The sequence below is a fragment of the Panthera tigris genome, chromosome B1 (assembly GCF_018350195.1).
Source record: "Panthera tigris isolate Pti1 chromosome B1, P.tigris_Pti1_mat1.1, whole genome shotgun sequence".
Lineage (NCBI taxonomy): Eukaryota > Metazoa > Chordata > Mammalia > Carnivora > Felidae > Panthera > Panthera tigris.
In genome coordinates, this window is record NC_056663.1 from 106,058,069 (window position 1) to 106,070,862 (window position 12,794).

Here is a 12,794-nt window from a genome sequence, read left to right on the forward strand (position 1 = left end):
AGAATAATGAAATATTTAGCTTCCTAACTTATTGCCACCATGGTCTTTTAAGAAAGAGAACAGGATTTAAGATTCTCCAGTTTTATACTTTTAAAGCTAAGCTTTTGAAATCGACCACACTTCAAATTCATCCCTTTTCAGTAATTAATCCTGACTCATCTTGTTATATTCGTTCTGACAAGTTTAGGATCATGCATTAACCCTTTTTCTTCAATACACACACACACACACACACACACACACACACACACACAAATGGTACCCATTTTAAATGGTTCAACTTACAATTTTTTGACTTTGTAATGAAGCAAAAAGGATGTATTCAGTAGAAACTGTACTTTGCTATTTGATATTTTCCCAGGCTAGCAATATGTGGTAGGAAACTCTGTCCCTCTGTACAGCTCTCCCTTCTTCTGTACCTCAAAATGTGGACTTAATTGCGCAGATGTAATTAGTTAAGATAAAGCCATAGTGGACTATGGTGGGCCCCTAATCTACTATGAATGACGCCTTGATAAAAAGGGAGAAATTTGGACACATGCACACACAAAGATAGAATTCCATATGCAGATGAAGGCAGATACAGGGATGGTCCAGAAGCCTAGGGACACTGAAGACCATTAGTCAACCCCTAGAAGGTAGGAGAGAGATCTAGAACAGATTATCCCTCACAGCTCTGAGACAAAAGCAATCATTGATCATTGACTTCTGGTTCCAAATTGCAAGAATATATTTCTGTTGTTTAAGCCATCCAGTTTGTGATACTTTGTTATAGCATCCCTAGCAAAGTAATAGAGCAGAGATTGGTAAAAATAAGATTGCTAAGCAAATTAGGTCTCCTGATGAGGCAGGTGGTGGCGATATGAAAGTTCAGTATAAATTGTCCATGGCAGTAGTCTCTATCTTCCCAAAAGGACTCTTGCCTCCATGAGAATATGAGAATGTGCATAGAAAGATTCTGGAGATTAGATTTATTTCTTTCTTTGTTGAACCTACACTTTAAAATTACATCACAATTTGTCTAATATTAAATAATATGGTAGTAGAGATATGCTTGTTTTATTTCTGATTTTGAAAGAAGTGTTTCTAAGTTTTTGCCATTGCACACTTCTTTGTTTTTAAGTTTGTTTATTTATTTTGTGTGTGAGAGACAGTGTGCATGGGAGAGGCAGAGAGAGAAGGGAAAACAGAGAATCCCAAGCACATTCCGCACTGTCAGCACAGAACCCCATGTGGAGCTCAGATTTAAGAACCATGAGATGATATGACCTGAGCCAAAATCAAGAATCAGATGCTTAACTGACTGAGCCACCCAGGTGCCCCTGCATGCAACTTTTGATTAAACTTAAATAATATCCATTAAGCCCACAAAGTGTTAGGTAAATATGAGGAATGCACTGTCAGCTTACCTCTATACAGAGTTAGTTGAAAATGAGTTCTTAACTATAAGTTTGGAAAATGTATAACAGAAAAGAAAGGTGATATCTAAGTCAAAATAACAGGGGGCAAAACCAAGAGCCTTTGTAAAACTGGATTAAATTCTCAGTATTAGAAGTCAGAATACAGCTCTACTAAAGGAAAATTCTCTGTTCCCAGGCTTGCGGAACTGGCAACATGAGCCTGGCTGCATTTCAGAACTGCCATCAACTAATGATCCTATGAGCTTCTCTTTCTTTTCTCTTTAAAATGAGATTGTGATGCAATATTCATGATAATCAGTTAATCATTGTATATAGGGTGGGTGGAAGATAGACAGTTAACTTAGTCTTACTTGATACGTCTCCAGATCAAGAGGAATAGTTCCTAGGAGACTTATAAACCTACATCTGATTTAGATGATTAGATCCTGATACTATGATTAAATGATACTTTGGGGGCATTGGAAGAAAGTAGGTATACTTTGAATGTGGGATATATGTAAGTTATGGTAGGCAAACAATGGTGGTAGGTTTTCTCCAAAGTTGGCTACCTGCAGTTTTTCATATTACCATCCTTCTGTGGATCATATTGTCTTAGTGAGTCAATAGAGTACATTGTATAGCACACCAGCTGTTAAATATTTTAGAGTCCCATAATTCAGTAAAAATATGCATATATGTTATACTTCAGATAGGCAAGCTATATTAAAGCATGGATTGAGCCATTTTCCCTTTCCTTATCCAAAAGAAAATGTATTTCAGTTAGAATCAAAAATATTGTATCACTTAAACAACCCTAGACAAAACTATAAAACTTGATTTATTAGGAATGTGATCTTTGTTTTCATCATCTAATTCACAGTATCTATTCTATCTTCCTCATTGTATGCATTTGTTTTATCAATTAACATTCCACTCCTGCCTGAGAAAGTTACTAACATCTGAGAACTGCCAGATCAGCCCCATTTACTTTCCATAAAAATACACTTTTTAAAAATAGCCTTAGACTTTAGAATTTTAAAATAAAAATTAGCGAGTTTACTTATACCCTAAATGCAGTTTCCCCATTATTAACATCTTATAAGATACATTTGTTATAATTAATAAACTAGTGTTGATCACTATTTTCAACTAAAGTCCATATATCACTCAAATTTCTGTTCCAAGATACCACATTACATTAAGTTCTCATGCCTCCTTAGGGTCCTCTTGAGTGTAACGCTTTCCTAGATTTTCCTTGTTCCTATAGACCTTGACCATTTTGAGTATTGGCTAGGTATATCATAGGATGCCCTCTGTTAGAATTAGTATGATGTTTTTCCCATAATTAGATGGTAAGAGCTTTGAGGAGGAAGATCATGGGGATAAAGCATCTTATGATATTATACAATATCAAGGGGGCTAATACTACCAACATGACTTATTTTTTAAAATTTCTTTTTAATGTTTATTTTTGAGAGAGACAAGAGTGTGTGTGGGGGGCGGGGGGAGGTTGGGGAGGGCAGAGAGAGAGGGAGACACAGAATCTGAAGCAGGCTCCAGGCTCTGAGCTGTCAGCACAGAGCAGGAGGCCAGGGTTGAACCCATGGAATCATGAGATCTTGACCTGAGCCATAGTCAGATGCTTAACCGGCTGAGCCACTCAGATGCCCCTACCAACATGACTTATTAAAGTTCATGTTGACCTATATTACCTGGGTGGAATGCTTATCAGGCATTTTTCTTATAGAGTTACTTGTCTTTTCCTTTTTCCATACTGCATTGTTTGGTGGAAAGTCACTAAGTGTAGCTAACTTTTAGGGAGTTAGTAGGAGTTCTGCTTCCACTTATTGAGTGTAGAGTATTCCATTATTTGAAATTCTTTAGCATAGATTTATATTTTCTCCACTTACATAATGGCTTATCTATATCAGTAAACACTGATGAGTCCTTCTGGGAGGATTAAAACCTATCCATTCTATGGAGTTCCATCAAAATGAATGGTTCTTGGGATTACTCTGGATAACACGTCATGCATCTGATGAAATCTGTGCAAAGGAAAAGGATAGGGGAAAAATAAATATAAGCAAAATGGTTTAAGCAATATATTCCAAACACATTATAGATAAAATCCCAAAGCTTAATTACACTTTCACATCTCACACTTTTCAGTTTATTTGAAGTCTCCAGAAATTCTTAGTGTGTACCTACCAGAATTTCTTTCCCAACATGTTGATATACCAAAAAATTGAACATTAGAATTAAGTTCTCCTAGCTGGTTGCTTTTCAAGCCATGCTCTTTTACATTTCAGACCTTCAAAATAGATTTTTGCTTGCCTTATGTAAACCTAAACAAAGATGAAATTGACATATAACATATCACATTAATAAAAATGGTTTTGTGGCTTTTTTAAAGGAAATTTAAACCTGTGATTAACATGATCCTATCTTACGGAAAACTGAGAGCTATAAAAAGCATATGTCTAGCAAAGACTTTGAAGAAGTTTATATAAGTTTACATATGGTGAACATGTGTCTTCAGTGAACATCTGCTGAAACCTGAGAATTGAGCAGATCTGAGAGGGAAATATGGAGGTAAAGACCAAGAGGGATGAGGGAAGTAGGAAATCACCCTACATAGATGTAGTTATTTCAAACCACTACTTGTGCTCCAAGCCATGTATCACAACACATTCTATACATGCTTATTTTTTCAGGGATTTAATTGAAGAAGAAACAATATAAAGGGAAGAATGAAAATGAAAATCTGTAACGTATTAATGATAGTCAACCTAGAGAAACACAGTATTCCATGATAGAAAATTAGAAAATATTACCCAAAGATATTTAGGAAAATATTACCTAAGGACATTTAACTTACTAAATGTGAAACATAGGCAAAATTTATTAATAATAATAATCCATTTAAAATGGATTGCATTTCTCTTTAGAATATTTAAAGTAGCACATAAAATGTTTGAAATATAGTATATGCTTTACATAGAACATAGGTTTTATATTGATAGTACAGATTTGTATTTTATAGATGTACATATGTATATATATATACATATGTATAGTACAATATATTATAGTATGATGTATTATAAGCAAATAGATAGTATTGCTTTTTTCTTGCCATAGGAACTGTTGCTTAGATAAATATTGAAGCTGATACATCTATTCTTACTGTCTGGTATTTTCAGAGATTAATTGTCCCATGTTAATTGCTGAGACATATGCTAAGAATATAAACACTGAATAAGATTTTATATTGAATACAAAATGAGGACTGCATTTAGAAAATAAAACATTGAATGTGTTTTTAAAATTGGCATTGTATAATGCTACTTTTTTTTTCCTCTGAGGAAGTCATTAGTCATGCTGTTTCCTTCTAGTAAAGTTACATTAACATTGACCCTTCTGTTGTAGGCACATGTTCTGCAGATGCAGAGGAAGATTTAGGATGTGTACTAGTTAAGCAGCCCAGAAATTACTCTCTCACAGATGAATGAGTACCAATGCACATATCATTGTGACCAGCCTCATATTTCCGTAGTAGTAATTTGCCAAGGAGACAATCCAGCATACTGTTGTCTCTGTATCTAGAAAAAAAAAAAAAAAAAGTATTAGTTTTTCTTAATAGGATTCATTCATTCTTTTTGCCATGACTGAAATCTTTTTAAAATCTGTAAACATCGACTCAAAAGTAGGTTATTACAATTATAAACATATCGGTTCATGGGGGAAAGTAGGATTCCATTTCAACCCAAATAAAAACAAGGCATATTTTGATTCAAATTTGTTGAACTTAGATTTGGCTTACTTTTAGTGTATGTGTGTGTGTATTTATGTATGTGTAAGTGTAACACAACACACATATACATCCATTTATTAATGTGCTATTTTTTATTCACTATTCTCATTATCAGGATATACAGAAGAATCATATAAGTAATCTCGTTGAAGGATATTTTCATTTTATAAGAGAGATACTACTACAGCTGCAACTAGAAAATGTGTATACGCAGAAATCAGGAAATTTACATTTGTAGGCATGACAGTAAAACGTTTCCAGATAGTGGAGTGACTGAGTAGAAATTGGAGAGAAAACTACTGAAGCACAATATATTACTAGAAGAAAAATGATAAATAACATAAGAAAGATGAATGGATGGAAAGTTTGAGGAAATCCCTGTGAGCCAAAGAATAGGGAAGAATGGCATACCTTATCATGTAGTATATGTTGAGAAATCATATATATATATATATATATATATATATATATATATATACATATACATATACATATGTATATATATGTATACATATATATACATACATATACATATGTATATATGTATACATATATATATACATATATATATACATATATATACATATATGTATATGTATATAGTTATGTAGTTTAATAATTCATCCAAAAATTATATATGGAGAAATTTGTACCAACAGTATACCTAATCTAACAAGATTAGTGTGTAGTTATGTAACAGAGTATTTACAGCAAGATCAGTAGAACCATATTTAACAAATAAATTACTGTAAAGATAGTAAAGATTGTAATCATGAGAGTTTACATAAATTATTTTATATTAATTTATATTTATTTGCATATAATTTAGACATCATGCCTCACTTTTAAGTTTTTTTTAAATGGATTTGACCGTTTTGCATTTATAACAACACACTTTTGAATTACAGGTTATTACTATGCTTATTTGAAAGTCAATAAGCTGAGGTATTAACTGAACTTGAACTGAGGTATTAACTGACCTAGTAGCATGTTAACAAATTGCCAAAATCTTTGTTTCAGAATTTGGCTTAGAGCTATGTTTGAGCTTACAGAAGCGTCTGAAAAGAATATGTTTCCCATCTTTGCAGTTTATCTGTATTGTTTTTCTTTATTGTAAATTAATGGCAACACTTGGAAATAATTTTCCAGTTTTTCTTTTAGAGTTATATTTAGGATTTTCAGTGTGTGTGTGTGTGTGTGTGTGTGTGTGTGTGTGTGTCCTTTTCCAAGTTCTATGATTGAAGATGCCTTTTGAGATCATATTTAATGTAATAACTTTGTGTATATGGTTGATTTTGTAAAGTATATTAAAACATTTGTGCATCCATTAGAAATGAATTTTCTTTCATGCTTTTCATAATCCTGGTTATGTAGTTATGAAGTGCATGCATATTAAATAACAGTAGATCATATTTGTGAGGTCCTCCTTGTGTGCTATATTCAAAGTGTTTTGAATGTATTATTTTATTCTCAAAGCCATCTGTGAAGGTAGGAATTACCATATCCTTCGTTTATAGATGAAGAAAGAGAGACATAGGGGATAAACTGCCAAATATCACCTATTTAGGTAGAGATAAGGTTTGACCTCAGATGGCTGCAGAATTCAAAGCCCTTGAAGTATTACACCACACATAAGCCAAATCCAGTTAGAAAAAAGGCCTTTGTTCATAATATATAACTGTACATAGATTTCCGTAATTATAGCAAAAGTCACATATGATGAAAACCCCTATTCTTGAATACATCAAACACTGTTAGTCTGCATGTGATATCTACATGTTTCCTGATTATTTAATATATCAATTTTCTTCCAGGTGTTATGTTTTTTAACTGTAACTAACACTGAATATTCAAGTAATACTGAGGACACTGGGTAAAATATTTTTAAAAATATTTTTCAGGGGGCCAAAAAAAGGGAAAAGTGTCATTTCCCATTCCCATTTCATTGGGGGGCTTATCTGATGGGTTTATTTTACAAATCCTTATTAATGTGGACCACAGTTTTACTAATTATAATAACTTCATTTTTAGAATAAAGTTTGCTAAATACATCATAAGATCTATGTTCCATTACTTTACTTATGTTATCTTCAATGTCTCACCATTTAGTATTCTTTTACTTAAGTACTATAAAAATTTTACTGTGTTTATTCTTAAGATTGTCTATTATTAATTGCAATATAGTTCACATACAGTGTTATATTAGTTTTAAGTGTACAATAGTGATTCAACAGTTCCATACGCACCTAGCGCTCATCACAAGTGCCCTCCTAATCCCCATCACCTATTTTGCCCAACCCCCTACACACCTCCCTTCTGATAACCTCAGTTTGTTCTCCATAGTTAAGAGTCCATTTCTTGCTTTCTCTGTGTCTTTTTTTTCTTTACTGTTCTTATTTTGTTTCATATATTTCACATATGAATGAAATAATATATTTTTCTTTATCTGATTGACATTTCACTTAGTATTATATACCCTGTAGCTCCATCCATGTGCTTGAAAATGGCGAGATCTCATTCTTTGTTGTGGTTGAATAATATGCTAGTGTGTGTGTGTGTGTGTGTGTGTGTGCACGCGCGTGTGTACACATGCCATATCTTCTTTATACATTCATCTGTTGATGAACTCTTGGGCTGCTTCCATAATCAGGCTATTGTAAATAATGCTGCTATAAACATCAGGGTTCATATATTCTTTTGAAGTAGTGTTTTTGTATTTTGGGAGTAAATACTCAGTGGTGTTATCACTGGATCATAGAGTCGCTCTATTTTTAACTTTTTTAGGAACCTCCATACTATTTTCCAGAGTGGCTGTACCAGTATGATGCATTCTCATCAGTAATACAAAAGGGTTCCTTTTTCTCCACATCTACAGCAACACTTGTTTCTTGTGTTTTTTTTTTTTATTTTTTTTATTTTAGCCATTCTGAAAGGTGGGGGGTGATCTCTCATTGTAATTTTGATTTGCGTTTCCCTGATGAGGAGTGATACTGAGCATCTTTACATGCATCTATTGGCCATCTGTCTGTCCTTTTTAGAGAAATGTCTATTCATGACTTTTGCTCATATTTAGATTATTTGGTTTTGGGGCATTGAGTTTTATAAGTTCCTTATATTTTGGATACTAACCCTTTATCTGATATGTCATTTGCAAATATCTTCTCCCAGTCCATAGGTTGCCTTTTAATTTTGTTGATTGTTTCCTTCACTGTGTGAAAGCTTTTTATTTTGATGAAGTTCTAATAGTTTATTTTTGCTTTTGTTTCCCTTGCCTCAGGAGACATATCTTATATCTCATTATATCTCTTGAAATTGCTAGGGCTGATGTCAGAGAAGTTATTGCCTGTGTTCTCTTCTAGGAATTTTAGTGTTTCAGATCTCACATTTAGGTATTTAATCCATTCTGAATTTACTTTTGTGTATGGTGCACTTTTAATTAGGTGGCATTGGTTCTCTTCCACAGGGGACATACAACTGCAGCAGAGACTGAAGCTGTGGGGGTGGGGTGGTACCTCAAATTGTGCATACTGGTCCTCCTCCACAGGGGATGGGTAGCCGCTTAGGGGACTGGGACCAGCTGGGGCTGCTCTTCAAACCACATGTGTGTGGGGGGGTGCATGTTTAGCTTCTGTCCTCCGTGGGAGGTTGGGAGAGGCTCTGCTGGTAAGATTTGTAAGGGTCTTCTGGGGAAGGAGATCTGTAGCACCTGGACTGAGGCAGGCTTGGCTGGAGGGGGTGGGGTAGAGTGTAAGCAAGTTTAGATAGTGAGTGCTGGTGCGGGGCTGGTTCCCATGGGTGGCTGCCAGTTTATGATGAGGAGCTAGGGAGGGAAATGGCACCTGGCAGCTTCATTCCTGGAAAAGTCCCTCCATGAACTGACATTAGTAATTAACTCTCCTTCCCTTAAGTCCCAGGCACCTTTGTAAACTGCTGCTTCCAAGGTGTATCTCCATGGGCTGCTTGCTGTGCTGTCTCTTTAAGGCCAGGGGCTGAGCTTCCTATGCCCCCAGAGGCAAACCCAGTGATTTTTAAAGCTGCAGGCTTTAAGTCCCACTGGTTGTAAACATTCACAAAATTTGGCCCCTCTGATGTTCAAAGCCAAATTCTATAGGGATTCCTCTTCTCCTTGTAGGCTCCCCTATAGACTCTCTGTGCCTGAGGCTCCCTCCCTCTTTCAGACCCCCTGGGTCACACAACATCCTGACCCTCCCTACCTTCTTCAGTGTGTCCTCTTCTCTACATGTAGTTATAGAGTTTGTTTGGCCAATCTTTGGGTCATGTTCTGGGTTGTTTGCACTGATGAGAGTGTTATCTAGTTGTACCTATGGGGTGAGGTAAGTTTAGGATCCTCCTACTCTGCCATCTTGCCCAGAGTTAATGAGCATTCTTATGTAGGTGCTTACAGTTAAAATTCTATAACCATCTCAGGCATTTGACTTACATAATGAACTTTATCCATACTATTGTCACAATTTATGAAGGAAACTAATGATTATTTTTGTTCAGATCCACTTTTGGTAATGGTATTTATGTTATAACATAGTTCACGTAGCCATTGAATATATGTTTATCCAAACCATTATTGTCTTCATGAAATATTTATTCAATATGGTTCAAATGATAATATATTTTACTTGCTATGTTTAAGGTGTATTTCCATAAAATATAGAAATATTTTCCATAAATATATTTCCATAAAATATATTCCAAATATAAAATATTTGGAAAACAAAATCACTTTATATTTTCTTTAAGTAAAACTTGCAATAAATATAAGCAAACACTTGGAAAAGTTCATGAAATCATTATTATGAAGTCATTATTTCAGAAGATTTTTCATAAAATGAGTATAACTTTGTTTCAAGCACACATATCTAGAAAGTCAGTGTTGCCAGAACGACAGTTCCCCCTTTTAAGCACCTCCCTCCTTACCAAACCAATACTCTTTCTATGGAAACTGCTTTCCTGAAATTTAGATCATAGATTAGCTTCTTATTTTTAGGATTTACAGATATAAAATCATATATTCATATATGCTCTTAAGTATATACATGCTTATGTAAGATTACCTGTAAACATGATTGTGTGTGCATCTGCACATTCTTGTTTGGCTCCACTCAGTATTCACGAATTCACCCATACTGTGGTATGTGGCACTAATCCTGCATAACAGAAAGTTCCATAACTCTATGATATCACAATTACTGATCCATTGAACTACTGGTGTTTCCATCTGGGCCTTTTATTTATAATGCTATTATAAATATTCTTGGGTTTTTTTGGAGGAAACAGACATATGAACAAATTTGTTTGATTAGATGTCTATGCAGGCGATGACTGAGTCATAGGGTTTGCTATGTCTAGTTTTAGTAGGTCTAGTATCAATTTCCTCATCAGCTATGAAGTAAACTCCTATTGTTCCACATTCTTGCTAATGCTTGGTATTATATAACTTTTTATTGTAAACAATCTGGTAGTTGGTAGCAACATTTGATGGTGATGCTTAACCTACCTTTGCTTGATGACTAATAAATTTAGCATATATTTATGTATCATGATCATTTTAATACCTTCATTTTTGAAAGTAGATCCCAACTATGGCAAATTATTACTTCTGCCTTTAGTTGTTGACTTATAGTCAGATCCATCAAAGGACCCATGTGCAGATCTATCACAGTTTGATAACTAATGGTAGGTATCATATACACATATTAATGTATATTCTAGTATGGGTTACGTTTTCTATCTTTGTCTTTTGTAAAGCACTTTCTTACTGTTAATACAGTTCAATATATCACAGTTTTACATTTGTGCTTTTTTTGTGTCATATAAGATTCTGTTGCTTCCTTCATTAAGTCACAGAGATATTTCTCCCAATTTCCATTGAAATTTGCATTATTTTATCCCTTAACTTTAGATCAACTACAATCCATCTATAATTTATTATGTATATGTGTGTATCTGTGTGTGGGTTTTGGATACACAGTAAAGATTCTTTTTTTTCCCTCATAGAGATATTAAATTGACTTACCAGGATCTTTAAAAAATAGTGTTTATCTAGTATACTGAAGAATCATAAAAATCAGGACATATAAGTATTTATCTGAAAACCTTTGTGAGTATCTTACTTGTAAACCACTGGGCCAACATCTCACTGCTTAATTAGTAATAGGATAAGGTAATACATGTTTTGTTTCAATTTTTGGTATAAACCTGCTTTGGTTATTTTTAGTGTTTCATATTTTCTTATAAATTTTAGAATTAACTTACCCCAAATAATTCCCCATTTTTTATTCAAGTTGTATTGCATCAACAGATCATTTTGGGAATTACTGACATGTCTGTGCTAATAAGTATTTCAATCCATGATAGCATATTAATTCAAACAGTCTTGCTTAATTTCTCTCACTAGTGTTTTATAGTTTTTAGTGGAGAGATCTCACAAATATTTTGCCAAATTTATTTTCAGACATTTGAGTTTTGAAGCAATTAATTTCATTTCCTAGTTGTATGTTTTTGATAAGTAGAAATACAACTTGTTTTTTATATTGACTTTATATGAAACAACTTTGTGAAATTCACCTATTCTAAATAATTGAAATTCTCTTGGATTTTCATAGGAAATACCTTGGTCTTCTGTTAATTATAATTTTTATACATTTAAATTTTTATAAATTTCTTCGTCCGTTATATCTTATTTCAAAGGCTATAGGACATCAAGTGAAGATTAAGTAGAACTGAAAATGGTCATTCTTGTATTGTTTTCATTATAAGTGAAGAAATTCAACAATTTCCCATTAATTAGCATTAATGATACTGGTAGCTATAGGTCTTCTTGAAGATATTTTCAGCCAATAGAGGATTATCTTTTCTTTCTTTGCTAAGTGTATTTTTTTTACTCTACAAATAAATAATAGAACTTGATCAAAGGCTTTATCTGCATGCCCTAAGAAAATGTTTTCTTTCTCATTTTTTTCCTGCTAATTTTGTGAATAATATAGATTTTTACATGCTAAAACTATCATTCTCCCATTTCTTTTTTAGTTTTATTTCTGTATTAACTGACAGTGCAGAGGCTGCTTGGGATTCTTTCTCTGCCTCTCTCTCTGCCTCTCCCCTGCTCGCTCTCTGTCTCTCTCAAAATAAAAATAAGCTTTAAAAAAGTCCAATATTGTAATTTTTGTTTTGTTTTGGGATAAACAATTATGCAGCAACTATAACTGGAATACGCTTTGGTGTCCTTTCAACAAATGACTTCTGCAAATCAGGAGTCAACAAACTTGCCCAATCTAGCCTGCCATCAGTTCGTTGTTGTTTTTCTTTAAATAGACTTTAAGAAAAGTTTTAATTTTACAGCAAAGCTAAGTGGAAGTAAAAACATTTCCTTTTCCCTGTATCCAAAGTGGTACATCTGTTGTAATCAATTAACCTGCATTGACATATCATTAACAACCAAAGTCCATAGATTACAATTGAATTCACTCTTGGTGGTGTACATTCTGTTTTTGACAAATGTGTAACGCCACATTGTCTACTACTATAGTATCATACAGAGTATTTTCACTATCCTAGAAATCACT